At 42.1% G+C, this 26,988-nt stretch overlaps 1 protein-coding gene across 1 annotated transcript in view; it reads left to right on the top strand.

Annotated features, from left to right (window-relative positions):
- The window catches only part of LOC122794677 (disintegrin and metalloproteinase domain-containing protein 33-like), a 2,280,125-nt gene that overhangs the window by 1,405,716 nt on the left and 847,421 nt on the right, over positions 1-26,988 (top strand). The gene's annotated exons all lie outside the window — the stretch shown is intronic.

The following is a 26,988-nucleotide window of genomic DNA, read 5'->3' as shown; positions in this document are numbered from 1 at the left end:
ATTAAACTACTCTCAAAGTAGGCTACTAAGTGTGCCTGGGATTAGTGTCAAGCCTGATCGCCTTTTTTACATTTTTGGAATTGCAAATGGCCCATAAGGATTCATTTTACAGATGTTATAGAGAATGGGAAGTAGGTAAATGCAGATATAGTCTTTCATGGCTTTTTATGTGCATTAAAACCAGCCAGAGACACAAAAGACAAACCAGTAATCCAACAAAGTGATGAACGATGAGCAGAAAAAGTAGCAGTAAGTCCAGCATGGATAAAAGTTCCTTTAGAAAGTTTATTAACAAACTCACACTTAAAAACATTAAAAAAAGTATTATTAAATAAAGTCAGATACTAGCACTTTTGTCCTGGTACCTTCCAGAACTTCATCAGATAAATCTAACCAGACTACACCCAACTTAACCCCTAAATAACCTCTGTTGAGGCCACAATGTTTCCTCTTCTCCAGATTTAAAAAGATAGTGTTCAAAAACATTAGCTATTATAACTTTAGCTCTTAAAATTTAACAAACATAAAATTGACTTTTAATTACTTAAAAAACAAATGAGTATGCAACAATAAATAACAAATGAGTATGCAATAATAAATAATTTATAAATAAAATATTTAAAAATTTAACAGACACCTATATAAAATATATTACTACTAATAAACCATAAATGAAAATTAGAAACAAGCATATTTATAAATTAAATCATTTCCTACCCCATCATAATATGTTAAACAAGGTATTGCAAGTTACAAGGATATACAATAAAACTTAAAAAAACAAATAAAGATCAAAAACACAAGAAATCCATATCACCTCCACTGGACTTGCTGCTACTTTTCTGCTGTTCGTTCACCATTTTCTTGGATTACTGTTTTTTATGTCCACTGCATATGCATACTTCACATTTATACATTTATTTTTGGTTTGTTTGTTGACTGGGAGGTCCAGCTGCTGGGCAGAGCACATTTACAGAGGAAGCCCAGGGAGAAAAGCTTAAAATATACAAGATTTATTAACAAAAACATTCAAACTATAAATATATTTCTACAGGCACAAAAAATGAGAATGCATGCATATATGAATGTACAGAAAGTACTGTGTCAGTTAAGAAAATATGTGCCAACAATAAGTAAGAAGCAGCTGAAGAAATTCTCTTAATTTTGCCATGCTTCTGGCCATTGATCTAGGATGGCCACTCAGAATAATCCACTTAAGTGAAAAGGGTTGTTAAAAGGGGACTAAATGTCCATTCAATGAAATGTAAAAACTCTGTTTTTGCATTAGGTGGCAAAGCCCTCAATACCTTCAGTGCAACAGACTGCACATCCTGAACCAGTACAACATGCAAAATTAACCACAGGGACATTGGCCTATGTATTTATTTTATTTATTACGTATTTATTTAACATTTGTTTACTGGGAAAGTCCAATTTGGAATGAAGCCATTTTTCAGGGGAGGCCTGGGGAGAAACGCTCCAGACGCATGTCTGTGACGTGGGAGGAAACCGGTACACCTGGAGGAAACCCACACGTGTTGGTAAGCAGAACTTCCTTCTTATAGTATCCTACTCCAGATGACTGTATTATTCTGTCAGATTGCCATAAAATGTGTCTTGACTAAATATGCTTTGGAAAAAAATCATCTACTTCCTTGTGACCATTCTTTCAATCTTGCTGAATACTTTCTTAACCTCTCCTGTTGTGTCGCATCACTCTTCTAAATTTTAGTGCCAATGTCAAAAGCACGTACCAGCACAAAGGGACAGTAATGATGACAAGGGACTAAGAAAAAATGGAAAGGATATTCAGAAATGTAACTGCATAGGGTATGTGCAAAAACATGCAACATACATACTTGTGTTTGTTCGATAAACTGATATTTCCTGCAGAACAAGTCCTGCTTCTAGTGGAGACCATTACAGGAATTTTCTGTAAATCAGATGTAGGCATTCATTCAGGAAGAAAAAGTCATATATTAAATCATATGAATACAGGTGAGCCCCAAAATGAAAGTACAAGGAGTATACTCAATGACAGTGTAGTACGCAGGTAGATAAACTCCGAATCACACTCAGGAATACTCCAATGACAGCGGAGTATGCAGGCAGATAAACTCTGAATCACACTCAGGAATACTCCAATTATAGTGTAGTATGCAGGCAGATAAACTCCGAATCACACTTAGGAATACTCATTAGTTTCCACTGTACAAACTGTCCTTGTTATTTGCAACTTGACAGAGGTTACATCCTATGTGATACCGTCAGAAACCTGCTAGTTTACATAAAGATATATATATATATATATATATATATATATATATATATATATATATATATATAGTTTAGTATTGGCATTTCAAAATCTGCTTTGGTCGTTCGCTTAGAATGTCAACCTGAAATGTTGAATCCAGAATGCCGAAAAGTAAACCAAAGCGAAAATGAATACATCGACAACCTTGTTTCGATGTATTCGACATAGCAGAAGGTGAGATCACTCACCTCCTGCTATGCACATTAACATACCATTAAACTCTACAGTCAACAGTACGTTAACTATACTATTTTGAAAGGGGGCTATGCTCCCCTGCACATTAAATATACTTGCTCTGAGATCGCACTACAGTGAGGAAATGGGCTAATTCCCTGTTCTTCACTTAACCGCAATCTCCCTGTACAATGTCAAATCCAAATGCTCGAATTACACTAACCATTCGCTGTCATGTAAGCAATACATTTTGGTTCGACATTCTGCAGACTTGAAAACTGCAGTTGACCACATGCCAGTTGACCAATGCAATTTCAAGGTTTTCAGTGTAAACCTATATACAGTACATTTTACATTATGGTCTGTCACAGTTATCCCCTGAACCCACTTCCCACTTGTGTTGTACTAACTGGAGGTGCATGTGCATGTCTGTAGGGGCATGAATAAATGTGTATGAGTGTGTGTATGTGTTAGAATAGGTGTCTGAAATTGTGGATGCACGGGGAGCCTTAGTTAATACAATATAAGGGCTGTTCAGGAGAACACTAGTACAATCAGTTCTGACTTCGCCACTTAGGCATAGTAGAAAAACGAATTAAACTGGGAATAAAACCCTATGTTACCCACAGGATTGCCAACTTTCTCACAGACAGGATGCAGAAAATCAAAATAGGGGAAGTTATCACCACAGAGAGACCAGTCACCATTGGAGTCCCCATGTGGTCTGTGCTGAGACCTCTCCTGCTTGGCATCTACTTTTCTGGCTGACTAATTTTGCAGATGTCTGTAAGCTAGGAGCAGTCACTGAATCCCCAAATGATTTAGCCATCCTGCAGGAATGTTTGTCTCAAATAAATAACTGGTGTCAAAATAATGGTCTGAAACTAAATGCCAAAGAAGCATTATTTTTTATTTTGGGAAGTCATCTTCCCCATGGGACTACGTCATTGACAATACTTCCCTAAGAGATGACCCAGTTGTTCAGGAATTGGGAACTTATGCGGACGGTGACCGAACTTCTGACCTACATGTGTCTATTGCTGTAAGAAAGTCCTTCTATACTGCACAGCTTATAAACAAAGAGACTGTGTGTAGATCTAGGGTGGTCATTTTCCTCCTTCATACGGCTCTCATTAGGTCAGTCATTGAATATAATGGCCCTTTTGGCATGCATCTCTCCAGACACGAGCAACACCCACACAAATATCTTACTAAAAAGATACAAGACCAGAACAAAATCTTCTGAATGGACTGACTCAAAAGCCCTGTCACTATACTCGGTATCCTACAGACTGTTAGGAGTTTACCTGTGTCTGGCCTACAAGACACCTTCCAGCCCATTACTGATTGATTTCCTGCACATCAGCAAGTCAAATGGCATCAGAATTGTTTGGTCTAGGGATCTAAACCTTTTCTGCAACATCAGGGGAATGGTTTGAAGGGCTAGGTATATTTAGCCAAGGACACCACTAATGTGGAACAAACTCCCCATCCACAAAAAAACAAAGTTCATCATTGTCCATTTTCAAGCTTTACTTACATCTATGGATGGGAAACAGAAAATTTACCAAAAAAACACTATGGAGACCAAGTGCCAAACAGTTACCAAAACTTGAAAAGACAAATGCACTTTTATGGGCAGCCTCCAAATATAAAGCCAAAGTGCAATCCAAATTCTTTATTAATCCACAGTAAAAACAGTCCAAAAGACAATCCTCACTTGAATTATAATTCACACATAAACGCCTTAACTTTTTCACAGCGTTTTGGTCCACATTTGAACTTCATCAGATGTATGCAAAACCTTCCACAATCATGTCTTTATATACAAACTTCAATTAGAACCAACCAATCCCTCCTTCTTTGAATAAATCAGTTAAAACTCTTTTGTTCTATTGTTTAAAAGCACACTACCTAAAATTGCATTTTAAAAATAAAAAAGAAACTAAGTTTGTGCAAATCAGCATGTTGTTAAAACCATTTTTAACCAAACATAAATGTAAGTATAAATATGAATATGAGTATCTTGGCTTAAAACAAGAGTATTAAATACATTCATAAAAATACTTGCATATAAATACATATAAAATCACAATTTCACAATGGGGAGCTCTATCTGGTGGCCATACTGCCAATTGCAACTTGGTTGCTCTAAGCTTTAGTACTGGGGCTAGGTAGACTGCACCGTTAAGACCAGGAAATGTTGTGGCTTCTAATATTATTTGCCAGTAAAGTTCTCTGTACTCTAACCTAGTCTCCCATTGCTCCCCTCTCTGTTCTTTGGGAATTACTTCTAATACAAAAAATTGGAAAGTAGTTCCTGACACGTCATGTAATGCCTGTATAGTGCATTATTCTCATTCTTATTCCTAATATCGTATGTATGTTCGTAAATTCTCATTTTTAATTTCCTTTCCGTCTTTCCAATGTAAAATGAAGTCCACTTCCCACACATTGCTAGATACACTACTCCACAAGTATTACAGTTGGCAAAACTCATACTAGTTATAGTCCTATTCCTACTTTCCAAGTGTACACTGTTACCGGACCTAACAAAGGGGCACTGTGGACACCCTCCACATTTGTATGTCCTTTTCTTTTTGCTTTGTGTAACAATATATCTGTTGCTGTTTTCCAATATGTTTTTAATATTAACATCCCTTCTGTAAATGAATTGCAAGGGTTTGCTAAGGATACCTTCAAGATCTGAAATTTCCTTGAATTTATTCTATACATTCTCTATAGTATGTCTTATGACCTCTGCATCCCCTGTGTAATCCATAATATAAGCCTCCTCAAAATTGTTAGAACTGAGATCTGACTGCTTCCTCTCTCCATCATCCACAACTTCGGAAAGTTGAACTTCTTTCCCTAGTATAGGTGCAAACATTATTCTCCTACCTTCGACTACTTCCTGCTTAATTTCATTGAGTAAATTGTCAGGATAGCCTCTCTCTCTGAACATGTTAGTTAATAAAACACATTCATCTATAAAATCTATGTCCTTAGAGGTCATTATAATCCTTACAAACTGCCCTTTCACCAGACTCCTCTTCTGGTGAAAGGGATGGCCACTAGTGTAGGAGAGGTAGGAATTTGAATAAGTATCCTTCCTGTATACTTTTGAAACTACCATGGTTCTTACTAATAGTTATGTCCAAATTATACAATCGTGGTTTATGCTGTAAGTAAATCTTAAGAATGGAGTTGTACCTACTAGGTATTCCAAATGTTCTTGAAATATTTCCTCAGTATCCTTCCAGAAGAGGCAAATATCATCCAGGTATCATTTGTATAAGGATCAGCACTCAGTATATTTAGTATTAAGTACATATTTAGGTGGGGGTACATCTTGCCCCCCACTGCTATGCCCTTTAACTGCTGATAAAAGTCCCCTTCATAAAATATGTAATTATTTTTTAAAACAACTTCCATAAGTGTAAGACAGGCTTTAAAATCATTCACATCAAGTCTGTCATAGTCTGCCAGAGCCTCCTCGAACCATTGCATACCTTCCTCATGCAGTACTGAGGTGAAAAGGTCAATAACATCAATGGTTATAAAGAGAATATTTTCATCAAATAAATTCTGTTTAACATTTCTCACCATGTCCCATGAATCTTTTAACACGGCATTTCCCTTATTAGATAGGTTCTTCAGTTTAGTATCTACAAATTTGGCCAAAGGGGCAGTAAAAGAACCTTCAGATGAGACAATGGGTTTCAAAGGGGGATCTAAAGGTTCCTTATGAACCTTTGGGATCCCAAATATAAAGGGTACTCTAGGTTTGTTACTCTGCAGATATCTAAACGTTTCTATACTAGTGATCCCCTCTAACAAGTCATTTAAAATTAATGAAATTTTCCTATTGACTATATTCACTTTCCTTAGTGATACCCTAGTATACTTGTTTAATCATTCAGTATGTCCTTCATTTTAGATTCATATAAAATGCTGTCCATTATTACTGTCCCTCCCCCTTTATCTGGCCTCAATACTCTAATGGATTTATCTTTTTTCAACTCATCGAAAATTGACCTCTCCTCTTTAGACAAATTGGGAAGCACTTTATTCTGCCCAACCCCTTTTCTTAATTCTCTTTCCATTATTGTCTCTAGGTTCTTTAACTGTGGATGTAATGGTGGGTTAAAGGTACTCTTTCTGCAAAGTGTCTCTTGATTGTTAGTAGTTTTCTTTTGCCCTTTAAACCACAGTTCCAAATTATTTTTCCTTAAAAAAACTTCAAATCTATAACTGTTTTACTAATGGCAGCCTTTCTTTTAGGAATGAATTTAAAACCTTTAAAAGTAATTGAAAATGGTGTTCATTAATCTGCACACTACTATAGTTGTAGATATTAAACCCTTTAAAATTGTGTTTAGAGTCCTGCACTATAATCCTTTCCTGCTCTTGTATCCTCACCACAGGTTCCAGTTGTTGTTCCTGGAGTTTCCCTTGCCCCTGTTGTAATTGTAGTATACCAGTTCCCTGTTTTTTATACTCTCTGATCTTTGGAGAGGTGGATACTCTAAAGGGTCTCCTTCATCATACTCTTCCCCCTGTATGGAGCTACTCTGGGAATAGTGCCCTGGTTCCCATTCTCTGACCACATTTTGGTGGGTTCTAGGCTTAGGATAAGCTGTCTGTGTCCTATAGTCTTTTAATTCCCTATCCACTTTTCTCATTTTTGTATTGAAAATATTTTTACATTTTGAGTCAACCTTATCCAGTACTTCATAGTACTTGACTTTTCCACTCTCCACTGTAAACATTAAATCACTCAAAATGTTTTTATTAATTTGTTCTATTTCTCTAAACAAAATTTCCATCTCCCTTTCATTTTGTTTTATGATAGCTCTAACAATGTCAAAGCCACACCTATCAAAAGCCTGTATCAATTCATTATGAAATTCTGAACATTCATTTACTTTGTTGGGGTATTTGTATACATGTAAGCCCTTAGACACTATTTTTAAGTTCAAACATTCTCTTAGATACACATTATCCAAGTCTATTGCTTTATATTTCTCCAAACAAAAATAAAATTTGTCCAAATTGTTAGCATAGCTATAATTTTCTTGTACATGTGTAACATCTAGCTTGCCATCAACAGTGTATTTTTTTGTTAATAAAAGCTTTAAAATCAAATTTAGATTGCTTAGAAGTATTGTTACAGTCACCTTGTATTGTGTTTGTTTTAGGACAAACCGGAACACTCTCGTCCCTTCTAGTGTCTCTTTCTGTCGTGTTGCCAATCAAAATATTGGGAGCTCCCCATTGTGAAATTGTGCTTTTATATGTATTTATATGCAAGTATTTAATACTATTGTTTTAAGCCAAGATGCTTATATTTATATTTATACTTAAATTTATGTTTGGTTAAAAATGGTTTTAACAACATGCTGATTTGCACAAATTTAGTTTATTTTTTATTTTTAAAATACAATTTTAGGTAGTGTGCTTTTAAACAACAGAATGGTTTTAATTGATTTATTAAAAAGAAGAAGGGATTGGTTGATTTTAATTGAAGTTTCTATATAAAGACATGAGTGTGGAGGGGTTTTGCATACATCTGATGAAGTTCAAACGTGGACGAAAAGAAAACGCAGTGAAATGTTAAGGCATTTATGTGTGGATTATAATTCAAGTGAGGATTGTCTTTTGGACTGTTTTGACTGTGGATTAATAAAGAATTCGACTTGCACTTTGGCTCGATCTTTGGAGGCTGCCCATACAAGTGCATTTGTCTTTTCAAACAGGAAATGTACCCCAGGACTGCCCTCTGTTCTACTAATGGACAGAACCAGCCCCTAAATGCTTTATCCCATGCATGGATCCCCTAAAATTATGTGTGTTATGATCCCATTCATTCTTATTAGAGGTGATATATAACTATAGACCAAGGGATGGGTAAGAACAATCTATTACCAAATGGGATAGTTATTTTGAGCTCAAAAAGGTAAATTTGCTAGGTTTAAAATGTCTTGCAAGGACAGTTAGCCTAGTACTTAGCTATGGACCTATGACTGCATTGTGTCTGATTCACAGGCGCAGTAATGAACTGCTGAGGTGTGCATCTGTGTGGCTTTACCATGTCTCTGAATCAGTCTCTCTATCATGCCAACTGATCAACCCATGTACACCAAGTAGAGTGGGTAGAAAGAATCTTTCTGAATCTAGCCCTAAGATTCAACATATGAGCACTAATTCTGTTAGTAAATTACTTTCTGATGTTTCAGAAAGAGTATGGAAAATAATTACCTGGAAAGGCAGTTTATTTTTAAAAAACACATCATTACTAAAAGACCATGAGCAGTCATTGAGTCAAGTAAAATATGTACATTGTTTGCTCTTTCACATATATATCTATGATTATCACTTCCTGTACAGTCTGTTTATTTGTTGCAGGATTTGGTCTCATACCTCCTTTCACTAACTTAACACAGCTATTAAGTGGAAGTAACATAGCCAGTTGCATTTTCTTTGGTTTCTTCAAGTCTACATAAATTATTTAATGGATTTTATACAATGTTGTCTGAGGAGCAGGAGGGATATAAAAATAGAAGTTATGTTCTTACCATAACGTTCCATGTTAGTTGTCTTCTTCTCGCCTTCTTCTTGCTGGATGGGTTCGGAGCCGACCTCGGCCCGACTGCCACTCTAAAAGCTCGAGAGTTGGTTCCACCGGCTCGAGGCTCCCCTTATATCCCACAATGCTAGGCGAGAGTTACCTCAGATCTCGTTTGTAAGCTAACCCCAGCTTATAATAGTAACAGAATAACTGTAAACAGAATCCACCTCTAACAACAGGAAGAAAGAAGGGTGACCTACATCCTGAACCAGGAAATATGCATAATAGCATATGTCTAAGGAAAGAGGTGGTAGAAAGAGAGGTCACAATCAGAACTCCTCCAGGTCTGTCCAGGCCAGGGGGAAGGAGGGTGGGACGCAAGAAGAAGGCGAGAAGAAGACAACTAACATGGAACGTTATGGTAAGAACATAACTTCTATATGTTAAGTTGTCTATCTCGCCTTCATTCTTGCTGGATGGGACCGCGTCCCTAGCACCTTGTCCCGGGTGGCCTAACGGAACAGACTCCTGAGAACAGTGGAACCAAAGTTAGCTCTATGCCTAGAAGCTAAATCCAACTTATAATGAGAAATGAAAGTGTGAGGAGTAGCCCAAGTAGCCGCTGCACAAATGGTATCGATAGGCAGTCTGTCTTGGAAGGCTAAAGAAGTAGCCAAAGCTCTGGTGGAATGAGCCTTAGGTTTATCAGGCAGCTTTTGATGTCTAATTTCATATACAAGGGAAATCAAAGATGTTAGCCATCTGGATAATGATACCTTTGAAACTGAAAGTCCCTTTCTGCTCTCCGCATAGGAGACAAACAGCTGATCAGATTTTCTGAACTGTTTAGTTCTATCCAAGTAGTACCTTAATTGACGGTGAACATCCAGGCAGTGTAATTTTTGTTCAGACCTATTGGAGTATTCTGGAAAAAAGACCGGTAGATCAATGCTTTGATTCAGATTTGACGTCGAGACCACTTTAGGCAAAAAGGATGGGTTAGTTCGTAAGGATACTCTGTCCTTATGAAACAAAAGATAAGGAGGACGACAGCTGAGTGCTTGAAGCTCTGAAACTCTTCTAGCTGATGTAATAGCTACCAGAAAAAGAGTTTTCCATGATAATAATTTTAAAGAACAGGAGACTGCAGGTTCGAAAGGGGGAAGAATCAAAGAAGCAAGAACTAAATTTAGGTCCCAAGGAGAAGGAGGATTTCTTATAGGAGGTCTGAGAAGAAAAACTCCTTTCAAAAAGGCTTTGCAGAGCTTGTGGGACATTAGGGCAGATTCAGAAATACCCACATGAAAGTTAGAAATAGCTGCCAATTGAACTTTAAGTGTAGAGGGAGATGAACCTGCATGGAAGAGTTCAGCTAGAAAATCGAGGACTAGTTGGATGGAAGCAGTGAAAGGATCTATGTCCTTTCCTTGAGCCCAATATGTAAAGCGTTTCCACTTACTCAAATAAATCTTTCGAGTGGAAGATTTATGGGAAGCTATCAAAATATCTCTAACAGAGTGAGATAATTGAGGAAGCCTGGCTAAGGTTGGAACTGGAGGAACCAAGCAGTGAGGTTCAGAGAGGGGAGGGAGCGATGAAACTGACCCGACTGATGGATCAAAAGATCTGGAACTAGGTCCAGATTCCACGGTCGCTCCAAGAGAAAACGATGTAGAAAGGGGAACCACACTTGTCGAGGCCAGTAAGGAGCAATGAGGATCAATGAGGCCTTCTGAGCGATAGCTTTCTGTATTACCTGAGAGATCAGTGGGAAAGGAGGAAATGCATACAGAAGTCACCGGGGCCAAACTTGGACTAGAGCGTCTCTGCTGGGTTGGCCTGGTAAAGGGAATAGAGTGAAATATTCTCTGCACTTGCTGTTTTGGGGAGTAGCAAAAAGATCGCAGCAAGGCTGACCCCACTTGAGAAAAATTTCTCTCACTACAGAGTCTTTCAGAGACCACTCGTGAGGCATGAGTATAGCTCTGCTCAACTTGTCCGCAATTTGATTGGACTTCCCTGGAATCTGCGTGTCTATCAGAAAACGCTGAGAAGAAATCGCCCATTGCCACAGTCTGAGTGCTTCTCGACACAGGGGTAAGATCTGGTTCCGCCTTGTTTGTTGATGTACCACACTACAGACATATTGTCTGTCTGGATTGCAATCGTTCCCAAGGGAAGAGAGTCTTGAAGGGCTTGCAACGCTAAAAGCACTGCTCTCATCTCCAGAACATTTATGTGCAAGTGGCACTCGTTTGGTTGCCATGTGCCCTGGACCGTCCTGCCCTGATAATGCCCCCCCACCCGATCAGGGAGGCATCCGTTGTCAGAGTAGCAACCGGAGGAGGTGGAACAAAGGGTCTTCCGACAAGAGCTGGGGGGGAAGACATCCACCACATGAGATGATTTTTGCACGCTTGCGTGATCATAATGGTGTGAGACATTGGAAGTTGCTGGTATGACCATTGAGTAAAGAGCATCCATTGAAGGATTCGCATGTGGTATCTGGCTAATGGAAGCAGAGGTATGGCCGCTGCCATAATTCCCAACACTTTCAGAACTAACCTGGCTTTGATTCTGTTGTTGTTGAAAAGGAGTGATACCAATTTGTGAATGTCTGTTATTCTCTGATGTGTTAGTCTTGCAGACATGTTTATTGTATCTAGATTTGCGCCTATGTAGGTAATAGTACGACAAGGCGACAAAACAGACTTTTCGCAATTTATTGAAATACCCAGCTTTTGACAAACACGAAAAGTGTAATCTCTGGCCATCAGAAGGAGATGCTTGGTGGGAGCTGTGAGGAGCCAGTCGTCCAAATATGGAAACACCTGGAATCCTTGTCGTCTCAGGTGAGAAGCTACCACTGCCATGCATTTGGTAAACACCCGGGGGGTAGTGGTGAGACCAAAGGGCAGGGCCCTGAACTGAAAATGACTGGTTCCCAGCCTGAAGCGGAGGAATCTTCTGGTGCGTCTGTTCATTTTTATGTGATAGTACGCATCCCGAAGGTCTATAGAGCACATCCAGCTTCCTTTGCCCAAAAGGGGAAGGATGGATTGCAGCGTGACCATCCGAAATCTTGTTTTCTTGACTGATCTGTTCAAGATACTGAGATCCAAAATTGGTCTCCAGTCCCTGTTTTCTTTGGAACTAAAAAGAACCTTGAGTAGATTCCGGATCCTTGCTGGTCTGCTGGAACTGGCTGAATTGCTCTTTTTGTAAGCAGTTTTGAGATCTCCAAAGCTGCTAGATCCCTTTGAGCGGGTGGAACATCTGGAAGGGATTTTTTTGACTGATTTGGAAAGCGAAGAAAGGGGATAGAATAGCCTTCGGAAATGATGGACTGTACCCATTTGTCTTGAGTCAGGGATAGCCAGGCTTCTGGGTACAGTGACAATCTTCCCCCGACTGCCTCCGAAGATGGGCAGCCGGGCAACACCTCAGGGATGCTGAAAGGGCTTGTCAGGGAAGGCTTCCCGATTGCCCTGGTTCTGCGGACCCCCCCCCTGCCCCTAGGGCGACGTCTACCATTGTTATTCCCGCCTCTGCCTCTGGCAGGGAAACGACTCTGTGCGTCAGGCGAAGTCCCTTGAGATTGTTTACGGAACCACATCTTTCCACCTTTCTGGCCTTTGGGGTAAGGCCTGGAAGGAGTAGAAAAACGGACTCCGACGGCAGAAAGGGTCTTGCCATCAGTCTCGCACCTAGTCAAGGTTTCTTTCACTTGAGGACCAAAGAGGATGATCCATCAAACGGGAGTTCGTGAAAGACGTCTTGAAGGGTCCAAAATTGCATAGCCGCATCCAGGCATGCCTACGTAAGGCCACACCTGTCCCTGCGGCTCTGCTCGCTCCATCAGCCGCGAAAGAAAGAAGGCGGATGGAGGAGTTGGTTATGGAGTTAAGGGTAGCCAGCTGCGTGTTCATCTTATCTTGGAAACCCGCAGCTGTAGGGTCCTTTAACATTTCACTCGCTTCCTTGATCAAGTCCCTTTGAAGACGAGTAAAATGGCACAGGTAGTTCAGCGAACGCATGGTAAATGTCGCTGACGAGAACATCCGCTTCCGCACCTGTCCATGGACCTAGATTCTTTGTTAGGTGGATGGACAGGTACTGAAGGATCAGCTAGCTCCTTCTTAGTGGCAGCAGCTACCACCATAGCATCCACAGAAACTCTTTTGTTAAAACTGTTTGTCTGCTGGAGCTGTTATGAACTTGGAGGGTCTCCTGGGAGTGGGGTCCACTGAATCAGGAGCCGTCCATGCCTTCTTAGCAACCACCTGCATGAGGGGGTCGAAGGGGGGACACCCAGGAGGTGGAAGGACGAGAGCCAAACGCCTCAAGATACACAGATTCGTCCTCCGAAGGGTTGAGGGCTGGCCAATTTCCCCTCTGTTTCAGGATCTCCAGAATGTCTGCAAATGAGACATCTTCAGAAGGGGAACGGGGAACCCTCAGAATCATCCAAATCTGTGTCTGATGTGATGGACTCAGGTGAGCCAATGTGTTTCCTCTTACACTTCCTCCTCCGAGGGGCCACTTCTGCCAAATCAGGAGAGGCCTCGGAAGAGGATGAAATCCCACAGGGGGTTCCTGAGGAGTTGGCTCTCTGCGGTCCGGGATGAGGGAGTGAGTCGACTTAGCCTGAGGCACCGTGAGGGAGGGGCGGAGCCGACTGTGGAGTAGAGCCAGGCTCTAACACACTCCGCATGACCTCGAATGCACCCCTGTCAGGCAGAGCCAGAGGTCCCCGCCCGAGAAGCTAAGAACCCCTCGGCACCAACAGTGATGGCTCGAGGCCGATGTCGGAGCCGAACTCACCAGCGCCGAAGCACCGAGAGGGAGAGGGGGTCGGACAAGGGTCCGATGCCACTCACCCTCGGAGCCGACGAGGGAAGTCCGGCGCCGAGATTCTTCCAAGGAAGAAAACGGAGCGGCAGACGGAGCCGAAGACAATTGTATCGGCTCCGACGCTATCACAGTCTCGGTTCCGACACGACCCGGCTCCGAGCTCAAGAGAGTCGAAGGAGGAATATGTTGATGGACCGGGGCAGGCATCGACTGATGAGTCGGGCTCTGAAGCATCTGGGCCAGTGCCTCGGACTTAAGTAGTCGACTCACTACCCTCTGAAGGTCATGATCCGACAGCCTCGATGACCTAGAGGAGTGAGATCTTTGGCTCCGTTCAGACAGCAGGGGAGATCCTGGAGCCGAATGAACGGAGCCAAGAGATGGTGACCTGGACCTCTTCCTAGTTGTCGGCTCCGAAGGTCTGGTCGGAGCCGACACGGAACTTACTACCTCGGCCCGGCCGAGCGAGGGGGCCACAGAAACTGTGGACTGAGACTTATCGGCTCCAGCCGGAGCCGATGAAGGCAGAGGTTGAGAAACCTTAGGTCTCGGCTCAGTTGCCGGACAGGGCTTCCCTGTTGAAACAGACAGGGAATCCTCTGGCTTGAGTAAGCCTCTGAGTATCAATTTATTCTTTCTTTCCTGCAGGACCCTGGGGCTGAAGCCATGGCACACAGCACAGGAGTCCTGCAGGTGCAAAGGCCCCAGACAGTAGACACAAGAAGTGTGAGCGTCTGTCAGAGACATTTTCTGACAGCACGCATCACACTTCTTGAATCCGGAGACCTTTGCTTCTTTAGACATTTTTTTGAACAGGTGTACACAAACACACACACAAACACACTAGTTACACCCTGTCAAGTTAAAATATAATAAAAACAGTAACTAGGATTTTAAAATAAAATAATACACACACACTCCACTAGGGAAGGAAAGGCCTGTAGGCCCAAGGGAAGAACCTAAGGTTCTTGAGGAAAAAAAAAAAAAAAAAAAAACGGAGATTTTTTAGAAGGGGATAAAATTCTCTCTAAACTAAGGGAATTAAGTAAATATATTAAAAATAAAGGGGTTTTGAAAGACTAATTTCAACAAGAAAAGTCACTCACCAAGAACCGGTAGAAAAACCAACCTCGAAGCTGTAGCGGCAAACGAGATCTGAGGTAACTCTCGCCTAGCATTGTGGGATATAAGGGGAGCCTCGAGCCGGTGGAACCAACTCTCGAGCTTTTAGAGTGGCCGAGTCGGAGCCGAGGTCGGCTCCGAACCCATCCAGCAAGAATGAAGGCGAGATAGACAACTTAACATCTGTAGTTATAAATATTATAGTTTTAATTCATAGCAGCATTTGAATAATCATCTGGTTTGCATTGCAAACAGACTTAGTGTACTCTTAGCAATTACAGACCAGAAGAGATTATACTTATTTTTTACTAGTTTAAGGATAATTCTACCTTGTCTCTGTCTCGCTCTGTTATCAAAGTAAACGGGAATAATATGTGGTGAAAGGCAGGAATTAAAGTTAAGCCAGAAGTCTATGACTGACATTATTCTTGGGTTGTTCAAATTTAGCCATGCCTCAAATGGTGGCCATTTGTTACCTGTACTGGTTACATTCATATAGACAGTGGACAGGTTTTGGTGTTTGTGTCATTCAGCTCTGTAGGGAATGCTTTACCAGGATTTAGATCATACTCACCAGCCTGGACTTAGATGAGGGATAAGATTATAATACTGATATCCTGGGGCTTTTATTATACTTAAAAGACAGAACTTTTTGTAAAGCATTTTAATGGTGACAAAGATGAAGTACAATATTATGTACACTGTGCACGTTATATAATATGACGGTAAAGGCCAGTCAATGGATATCACGCATTTGTGCTGTCACGCAAGTCTGCTGCACCAACTGTAATTGTCATTTGTGGGGTGTGGACAGTTTACAGCTTATGTGCTATTGTTAAAAACATACTGCATTATACTATTGCAGTTAGCGTGCCTTACATTTTGGTCAGTCTCAAGAGTCCCCAGCACCCGCTTGCATTACCTTTGTTTGGAGGTTAGCCTATTTAATTGGTGGAAACAAGATAAAATACATTACTAAGGACAGCGTGCCTTGCATTTTTTTCTGTCACACGTTCACTGGACCCAGTCTTGTTATTCATGAGAAGGAGTGGGTTACAGCCTATGTGTAACACTTAGTATTACATTAGTGTGGACAAATCGGTCTTGAATTTTGATCTGCACAGCACATACCTTGCACCGACCTGCATTATGCATATTTGTAGGGGGTACACAGGTTATGTTACTGAAGGAAACAAGATTGAATACATTAGTATGGATGTTGATTATTACATTTACAGTATATTATACCATACAACAGTAAAGGCCTGGCAGGAGATATCATGAGTGCACAAAGCCACAGTTATGGATAAAGGTTTCATGTGGCAGTTAGTTACAAAAAGTAACAATATTTGAATATAAATATTAATATCACTAACATGCTATGCCTGCTTGAAGAGGAGGGTGTTAGCTCTGAGATGACATGACATACCGAGTGCATAAGTTACAGATTGCAGAAGGCTATGGAAAATATGACCTGTTATAATGTTCGATTCCATGATGTAGTAATGCACAGGGAAGTGTTAAGTGTAATCCCTCATAATCATTTATGGTGTACAATTCCAAAAATATTGAATAATCCCCAACTTGGAAATAACATTCTAAATGTGATGGCATTAAAAATGACAGCAAAAGGAGTTGGTTAACTTGCAGACATTCAGACAGGTAAGTGTCTGTTTGACCCAGTAGTTATAAATGCAAACATTAATGTTATAGCAAAATCAGTATACGGAAAATACAGCAGCTAGCCTGCCAGTTACTGATACCAGCAGGAGGCCTGCAGGACCTGTAAGCGGGGACAGTTGTATTGTAATGCTGTGACTTGACACAGTTACAAACACAGCTGTATTTCTTTGTGTGGTGTAATGTAAGATATGACATATTTTTGATATTTCATATAATATGACAGTTATGGCTGGTCATGAAATAATGTGACTGTAACTATGTGCAACTGCAAACTGGTCAGCGTACATTGACACCAGCAGTTGGTGGTTGAAATAAATGGAGCTACAGATACTGGTGCAAGTATCCACTGTTCATGATGACTATTATCAGCATCTGAATATAACATTATTATCTTGTGGTTGTTTTATTCTGCAAAAGAAAAAGAATAACTGACCACCACTGCTGGCTAAAACACAAAGTATTTTTTTAAACAAAATAACAGTTGTTTTGTTTAAATAAATACTTTGTGTTTTAGCCAGCAGTGGTGGTCAGTTATTCTTTTTCTTTGACTTCTGTGAATATTATAGACCTTTGCCCACTGTTAGCTACTTGTTTACTTTTATTTAATTTACTCTGTATTAGGGAGTAACAGGTACAACATAATATAATGAGGTAATTGCTAGAGAAACAGAACACGTAGATTCCAAGAGTTTCTGGCAAATGTCCAAGAGAACATATGCAAAACATGACAGATTCTTCATTTTTTCCATGAACAATGATGTAATGACCCTTAAACCAAGAGTATAAGTTTATTTTCATGCAACGACAGAGTGATAAAAAATAACAATATAAGGAGCAGGGTATATATATATATATATATATATATATATATATATATAGATATATATATATAGATATATATATATATATATATATGTGTGTGTGTGTGTGTGTGTGTGTGTGTGCATATATATATATATATATATATATATATATATATATATATATATATATATGTGTGTGTGTGTGTGTGTATATATATATATATATATATATATATATATATATATATATATATATATTTGCTTGGCCCAGCAGTTAAAAACATAAGGAATACTTTCTCAGCTGTATCGATGTCAGGAAAAATGGCACAACTTGGCATGTCAGCAAGTGATGTCAAGTGAAGACACAGAAGTTGTAACAATGGACGTTGTGAATATGAAGTTATGACTGGGAGATTTAGGAACATTCTGCCCATTTAAATGTGCAGTAATGTCAGTAATACAATAAAAACAGGATATATTTGATATTTCATGTGATTTAACAGTAAGGTGTAGACATTAAGCAACAAATCTCTATATGCCTCCTCCAAGCGCCAGGCAATTAGAACAAAATGACAATGAAAGAGGTTGGTTGCAATGCACAATTAGGCAGAAAAAGAAGTTATGTACCTACCATAACGTTCCATGTTAGTTGTCCTTCATCTTGCCTTCCTTCTTGCTGTTTGGGTTCAGAGCCAATCCTCGGCTCCGACTCTGCCTACTTCTATAGCTCGAGAGCTATTTACTGGCTCGAGGCTAACCCTTATCCCAGAATGCCCAGCATCAACTACCCAGATCTCGTTTGTGATAGCACACACTAGACATATATAGTAACCAGTAACCTAAAACTGATTTACCAAAATAACAGATCAGAGTAAACTGTCATAAAATTACCTGGCATGTGAACCAAGAAAAAGGAAATCAGCCAGTGAAACCATAGTGAACTCCTCTCAATCCTCCAGGAAGGGGGGAAGGAGGGGGGCATACCTCTCAACCTGGAAACATAAAGAATCTGGACAAAGGCCCATGAAAATAGGTACAAATCTGTACACTGATTAACATAAAATTTGCATACATAATTATGCAACCCCATCCACTCCAATGGAATTGTGGGGTACCAACCTTTAAACACAAATTGAAGAACAGACAAAATATTAGAACACCAAATAAACAGAAGAACAAGAGCACAGCTCTCAACCTTCCATCTCTAAAATGTGGAACAATGCTTCTCATAATGTAGAACAAGTGGGCAAAATGTGGAACACTTACTAATAGTTTATTAACAAATTCAACTAGGGATGTCATGGCATGGTTTAAATGTGCTATTGTGTACTTATAAAAGGTTTTTATTGAATTAATATGATTTGGTATAATTTATTATGGATATTAGTTTAAAAAATTCCTGTCAATAAATGTGCAACTGACCTTTTCAATTGTGGAATGATATGGAACATGGAGGGATTAAGACTTCAAATGGGAAATGTTCATTCTAATAAGGGGTACTTGAAAGGTTTGCTTTTACTTGACGCAGATGGGAACTTTCTGAATATTAGATAATAAGATGCCATGAGCCATAACCCTTTTTACAAGAGCACAACTTCAAGATCATATATTTTAACTTGTCAAGGAAAGATGAACAGCAGTTTTTCCCCAAAATCAAGCAGTAAGTAAGAGGAAAGGATAAATAGAAGTTATGTTCTTACCATAACGTTCCATGTTAGTTGTCTTCTTCTCGCCTTCTTCTTGCTGGATGGGTTCGGAGCCGACCTCGGCTCCGACTCGGCCACTCTAAAAGCTCGAGAGTTGGTTCCACCGGCTCGAGGCTCCCCTTATATCCCACAATGCTAGGCAAGAGTTACCTCAGATCTCGTTTGTAAGCTAACCCCAGCTTATAATAGTAACAAAATGACTATAAACAGAGTCCACCTCTAACAACAGGGAGAAAGAAGGGTGACCTACATCCTGATTCAGGAAATATGCAAGCAGCATATGCCTAAGAAAAGAGGTGGTAGAAAGAGAGGTCACAATCACAACTCCTCTAGGTCTGTCCAGGCCAGGGGGAAGGAGGGTGGGACGCAAGAAGAAGGCGAGAAGAAGACAACTAACATGGAATGTTATGGTAAGAACATAGCTTCTATATGTTAAGTTGTCTATCTCGCCTTCATTCTTGCTGGATGGGACCGCGTCCCTAGCACCTTGTCCCGGGTGGCCTAACGGAACAGACTCCTGAGAACAGTGGAACCAAAGTTAGCTCTATGCCTAGAAGCTAAATCCAACTTATAATGAGAAATGAAAGTGTGAGGAGTAGCCCAAGTAGCCGCTGCACAAATGGTGTCAATAGGCAGTCTGTCTTGGAAGGCTAAAGAAGTAGCCAAAGCTCTGGTAGAATGGGCCTTAGGTTTATTAGGCAGCTTTTGGTGTCTAATCTCATAAACAAGGGTAATCAGAGATGTAAGCCATCTAGATAATGATACCTTTGACACTGAAAGTCCCTTTCTGCCTTCTGCATAGGAGATAAACAGTTGGTCAGATTTTCTGAATTGTTTTGTTCTATCCAAATAGTACCTCAACTGACGATGAACATCTAGCCAGTGTAATTTTTGTTCAGACCTATTGGAATATTCTGGAAAAAAGACAGGGAGGTCAATGCTTTGATTTAGATTTGACGTCGAGACTACCTTAGGCAAAAAGGACGGGCTGGTTCGTAAGGATACCCTGTCCTTATGGAACAATAGATAAGGAGGTCGACAGCTGAGTGCATGAAGTTCTGAGACTCTTCTAGCTGAAGTAATAGCTACCAGAAAGAGAGTCTTCCATGATAGCAATTTTAATGAACAGGAGGCTTCAGGTTCGAAAGGGGGAAGCATCAAAGAAGTAAGAACTAAATTTAGATCCCAAGGAGAAGGAGGATTTCTTATAGGAGGTCTGAGAAGAAAAACTCCTTTCAAAAAGGCTTTGCAAAGCTTGTGGGACATTAAGGCAGACTCAGAAATACCCACATGAAAGTTAGAGATAGCTGCCAATTGAACTTTAAGAGTAGAAGGGGATGAACCTGCATGGAAGAGTTCAGCTAGAAAATCAAGGACTATTTGGATGGAAGCAGTGAAAGGATCTATGTCCCTTCCTTGAGCCCAATATGTGAAGCGTTTCCACTTACTCAAATAAATCTTCCTAGTGGAAGATTTATGGGAAGCTATCAAAATATCTCGAACAGAGTGAGATAATTGAGGAAGCCTGGCTAAGGTTGGAACTGGAGGAACCAAGCAGTGAGGTTCAGAGAGGGCAGGGAGCGATGTAACTGACCCGATTGATGGATCAAAAGATCTGGAACTAGGTCCAGATGCCAAGGTCGCTCCAGTAGAAATTGATGTAGAAAGGGGAACCACACCTGTCAAGGCCAGTAAGGAGCAATGAGGATCAACGAGGCCTTCTGAGCGATAGCTTTCTGTATCACTTGAGAGATTAGTGGGAAGGGAGGAAATGCATACAGAAGTCCCCGGGGCCAAACTTGGACTAGAGCGTCTCTGCTGGGTTGGCCTGGTAAAGGGAATAGAGTGAAATAATCTCTGCACTTGCTGTTTTGGGGAGTAGCAAAAAGATCGCAGCAAGGCTGACCCCACTTGAGAAAAGTCTCTCTCACAACAGAGTCTTTCAGAGACCACTCGTGAGGCATGAGGATAGCTCTGCTCAATTTGTCCGCGATTTGATTGGACTTCCGGGATGTGCGTTGCTATCAGAAACCGCTGAGAAGAAATCGCCCATTGCCACAATCTGAGTGCTTCTCGACACAGGGAGTAGGACCTGGTTCCGCCTTGTTTGTTGATGTACCACACTACAGACATATTGTCTGTCTGGATTGCAATCGTTCCCAAGGGGAGAGAGTCTTGAAGGGCTTGCAACGCTAAAAGCACTGCTCTCATCTCCAGAACATTTATGTGCAAGTGGCATTCGTCTGGTTGCCATGTGCCCTGGACCGTCCTGCCCTCATGATGCCCGGCCCAAGTGAACAGGGAGGCGTCCGTTGTCAGAGTAGCAACCGGAGGGGAGGAACAAAGGGTCTTCCCAACAAGAGCTGAGGGAAGACATCCACCACATGAGATGATTTCTGCACGCCTGCGTGATCATAATGGTGTGGGACATTGGAAGTTGCTGGTATGACCATTGTGTAAAGAGCATCCATTGAAGGATTCGCATGTGGAATCTGGCTAATGGAAGCAGAGGTATGGCAGCCGCCATAATTCCCAACACTTTCAGAACTAACCTGGCTTTGATTCTGTTGTTGTTGAAAAGGAGTGAGACCAGTCTGTGTATGTCTGTTATTCTCTGATCTGTTAGCCTTGCAGACATGTCTACTGTGTCTAGATTTAGCCTATGAAGGTAATAGTACGACAAGGCGACAAAACAGACTTTTCGCAATTTATTGAAATGCCTAACTTTTGACAAATGCGAAAAGTGTAATCCCTGGCCATCAGAAGGAGATGCTTGGTGGGAGCTGTGAGGAGCCAGTCGTCCAAATATGGAAACACCTGGAATCCTTGTCGTCTCAGGTGAGAAGCTACCACTGCCATGCATTTGGTAAACACCGGGGCAGTGGTGAGACCAAAGGGCAGGGCCCTGAATTGAAAATGACTGGTTCCCAGCCTGAAGCGGAGGAATCTTCTGGAGCGTCTGTTCATTTTATGTGATAGTACGCATCCTGAAGGTCTATAGAGCACATCCAGTTTCCTTTTCCCAATAGGGGAAGGATGGACTGCAGCGTGACCATCCGAAATCTTGTTTTCTTGACTGATCTGTTCAAGATACTGAGATCCAAAATTGGTCTCCAGTCCCCTGTTTTCTTTGGAACTAAAAAGAACCTTGAGTAGATTCGGATCCTTGCTGGTCTGCTGGAACTGGCTGAATTGCTCTTTTGCAAGCAGTTTTGAAATTTCCAAAACCGCTAGATCCCTTTGAGCGGTGGAACATCTGGAAGGGATTTTTGATTGGTTCGAATGCTAAGAAAGGGGATAGAATAGCCTCGAAATGACGGACTGTACCCATTTGTCTTGAGTCAGGGATAGCCAGGCTTTTGGGTACAGTGACAACCTTCCCCCGACTGCCTCCGAAGGTGGGCAGTCGGGCAACACCTCAGGGATGCTGAAAGGGCTTATCAGAGAAGGCTTCTCGATTGCCCTGGTTCTGCGGAGCCCCCCTGCCTCGAGGGCGACGTCTACCATTGTTATTCCCGCCTCTGCCTCTGGCGGGGTAACGACTTTGTGCGTCAGGCGAAGTCCCTTGAGATTGTTTACGGAACCACATTTTCCCACTATTCTGGCCTTTGAGGTAAGGCCTAGAAGGAGTAGAAAAACAGACTCCGATGGCAGAAAGAGTCTTGCCATCAGTCTCGCACCTAGTCAAGGTTTCTTTCACTTGAGGACCAAAGAGAGATGATCCATCAAACGGGGAGTTAGTGAAAGACGTCTTGAAGGGGTCCGCAAAATTGCATAGCCGCATCCAGGCATGCCTACGTAAGGCCACACCTGTCCCTGCGGCCCTACTCGCTCCATCAGCCGCATAAGAAAGGAGGCGCATGGAGGAGTTGGCTATGGAGTTAAGGGTAGCCAGCTGAGTGTTCATTTTATCTTGAAAACCCGCAGCTGTAGGATCCTTCAACATGTCACTCGCTTCTTTAATCAAGTCCCTTTGAAGACGAGTGAAATGGCACAGGTAGTTCAGCGAACGCATAGTAAATGTCGCTGACGAGAACATCCGCTTCCCGTACCTGTCCATGGACCTAGATTCCTTGTTAGGTGGATGGACAGGTACTGAAGGATCAGCTAGTTCCTTCTTAGTGGCAGCAGCTACCACCATAGCATCCACAGAAACTCCTTTTGTCAAGAACTGTTTGTCTGCTGGTGCCGTTATGAATTTGGAGGGTCTCCTGGGAGTGGGGTCCACTGAATCAGGAGCCGCCCATGCCTTTTTAGCAACCACCTGCATGAGGGGGTCAAGGGGGGGGGGACACCCAGGAGGTGGAAGGGCGAGAGCCAACGCCTCAAGATACACAGATTCATCCTCCGAAGGGTTAAGGGCTGGCCAATTTCCCCTCTGCTTCAGGATCTCTAGAATGTCTGCAAAGGAGACATCTTCAGAAGGGGAACGGGGGGAACCCTCGGAATCATCTAAATCTGTGTCAGATGTGATGGACTCAGGTGAGTCAATGTGTTTCCTCTTACACTTCCTCTTCCGAGGGGGCTCTTCTGCGAAATCAGGAGAGGCCTCAGAAGAGGATGAAATCCCCACAGGGGGTTCCTGAGGAGCTGGCTCTCTGCGGTCTGGGATGAGGGAGTGAGTCGACTTGACCTGAGGCACCGTAGAGGGAGGGGCGGACAGAGCCGACTGTGGAGTAGAGCCAGGCTCTAACACACTCCGCATGACCTCGAACGCACCCCTGTCAGGCAAAGCCAGAGGTCCCCGCTCCGAGAAGCTGAGAACCTCCCTCGGCACCGACAGTGATGGCTCCGAGGCCGATGTCGGAGCCGAACTCACCAGCGCCAAGCTCCGAGAGGAGGAGCGGGTCCGGACAAGGGCCCGATGCCACCCACCCCCTCGGAGCCGACGATGGAAGTCCAGCGCCGAGATTCTTCTAAGGAAGAAATCGGAGCCGACGATGGAGCCGAAGACAATTGTATCGGCTCGACGCTACCACAGTCTCGGTTCCGACGACCCGCCCGAGCTCAACGGAGTCGGAGGAGGAATATATTGATGGACAGGGGCAGGCATCGACTGATGAGTCGGGCTCTGAAGCATCTGGGCCAGTGCCTCGGACTTAAGAAGTCGACTCACTACCCTCTGAAGGTCATGATCCGACAGCCTCGATGACCTAGAGGAGTGAGATTTATGGCTCCGTTCAGACAGCAGGGGAGATCCTGGAGCCGAATGAACGGAGCCAAGGGATGGTGACCTGGACCTCTTCCTCGATGTCGGCTCCGAAGATCTGGTCGGAGCCGACACGGGAATCTCTAATACCTCGGCTCCAGCCGGAGCCGAGGGAACCACAGAAACTGTGGACTGAGACTCATCGGCTCCAGCCGGAGCCGATGTAGGTGGAGGTTTAGAAGCCTTAGGTTTCGGCTCAGTTGCTGGAGCCGAAGACCTAGAAGCCTTGGAGGGCTTCCCTGAAGACACAGTAAGGGAATCCTCAGGCTTGAGTAAACCTCTTAAAATTAATTTATTTTTTCTTTCCTGCAGGACCCTGGGACTGAAGCCATGGCAAACAGCACAGGAGTCCTGCAGGTGCAAAGGCCCCAGGCAGTAGACAAGAAGTGTGACCGTCTGTCAGAGACATTTTCTGACAGCACGCATCACACTTCTTGAAGCCTGAGACCTTTGATTCTTTAGACATTCCGAAAGTGCAATCACACACACAGTCAAAAACACACTGATTACACCCTGTCTAGTTTTAGCTTAAAATAAAACAACTGACTAGGTTTTAAATTAAGAAAAATAACACACACACACACCCAATAGGGAAGGAAGAAGGCCTGAAGGCCCGAGGGAAGAACTTAAAGTTCTTGTGGGGAAAAAACAGGAATTTTAAGAAAAAGGGGCAAGAATTCCTCTAAACTAAGGGAAATAAGTATAAAATTTAAAATTAAAGGGGTTTAAATACACTAACTTTACAAGAAAGTCACTTACCAAGAACCGGTAGAAAACCAACACCTCGATCGCTGTAGCGGCAAACGAGATCTGAGGTAACTCTCGCCTAGCATTGTGGGATATAAGGGGAGCCTCGAGCCGGTGGAACCAACTCTCGAGCTTTTAGAGTGGCCGAGTCGGAGCCGAGGTCGGCTCCGAACCCATCCAGCAAGAATGAAGGCGAGATAGACAACTTAACATCATTGGTTTCTGTAACCAGCACTGCTCTCATATCTTAATCCAACATCATATAAATAAACTGATATTTCTCCTGGGGTCAATACCACTTCTGGAAACCAGGCAGTCATAGCAACTAGTACATTTTTCTATAGTACCAAAAGCAATAATTAATAAAAAAAAATATTGACCAGAGAAATGACAATCATGACAAAAGAATGCAGAAAAAGTCTTCGGGTATGTCAGTCAGCTGCAGACTGTTAACAATATCTAGCACTTTGTTTAGGGAAGGTAAAAGTGAAGAACTTTTAGTTATGTACTTACCACAACGATAGATGTATGTGATCCATCTCGCCTACATTCATTACTGATGGGTTCGGAGCCGAGAGTCGGATCCGACTCGGCCACTATAACTAGCACAAAGTCTCTCATTGACTGGGCTAACCCTGTATCCCAGGATGCATCACGCCCAAACCCCCAGATCTTGTTTGCCCCAACATGATTCTCCCACATACACCATACCACAAGGATAAATAAGTAAGAGGAGAGAAAAAATAATATCCTCAGAGAAATCAGAATACAGGTTTCATCCAAGTCCAACAGGTAGGGGGAAGGAGGGCGGGTACGTAACAATGTAGGCGAGATGGATCACATACATCTATCGTTATGGTAAGTACATAACTAAAAGATGTAATGTGATCCTATCTCGCCTACATTCATTACTGACGGGACAGCGTCCCTAGCACCTAAATCCCGGGAGGCTCACTGGAAAACACTCCTGAGCACTGTGGAACCAAAGAAGCCCGACCTCTAGAGGCCAAGTCCAGTTTGTAATGAGAAATAAAGGTATGTGGAGAAGTCCAAGTAGCCGCTGCACATATCTCATTTATGGATAATCTAGCATGAAAGGCCACTGAAGTTGACATAGCCCTGATAGAATGCGCCCTAACTGGAAAGGGAAGATCCTTACCCGCTAATGCATAAATAAATGAGATGCAGTCTCTAATCCACTTAGCTATGGTGCCCTTAGTTACAGATCTGCCAATTCTATTGTCCGAAAAAGACACAAACAACTGATCTGATTTCCTCTCCTGTTGTGTCCTATTTAAATAAAACCTCAGTTGTCTATGCACATCCAACTGGTGCAATTTGTATTCCGCTTTGTTGGAAAACCTTGGGAAAAAGACCGGAAGCTCAATAGACTGGTGGAAACAAAGGGCAGAAGAGACCTTAGGGAGAAAAGAAGGATTAAGTCGCAGAGATACTCTTTTCTTATGAAAAATTAAATAAGGAGGTTTAGCAGAAAGAGCTTGAAGCTCCGATACTCTTCTGGCTGAAGTTATGGCTACCAAGAAGGCAGTCTTCCATGACAGAAATTTCAATTTTCAGGAGGCTGCCGGCACAAAGGGAGAAGAAGTCAAAGCTCTGAGCACCACATCTAAATCCCATGGCAAAACGGGTTGCCAAACCGGAGGGTGCAGCAGCCAGGTTCCTTTCAGAAAGGCTTTACACAGCTTATGACCCATAAGAGAAGGCTCGTGTGCAACATGATAACTGGAGACTGCTGCCAACTGAACCTTTATAGTGGAGGCAGCTGAACCTTGTCTAAAGAG

This window comes from Protopterus annectens, chromosome 2.part1 (genome assembly GCF_019279795.1).
Source record: "Protopterus annectens isolate FY-2018-M chromosome 2.part1, PAN1.0, whole genome shotgun sequence".
Taxonomy (NCBI): Eukaryota; Metazoa; Chordata; order Ceratodontiformes; family Protopteridae; genus Protopterus; species Protopterus annectens.
This window is presented reverse-complemented; position numbering and strand designations above follow the sequence as displayed.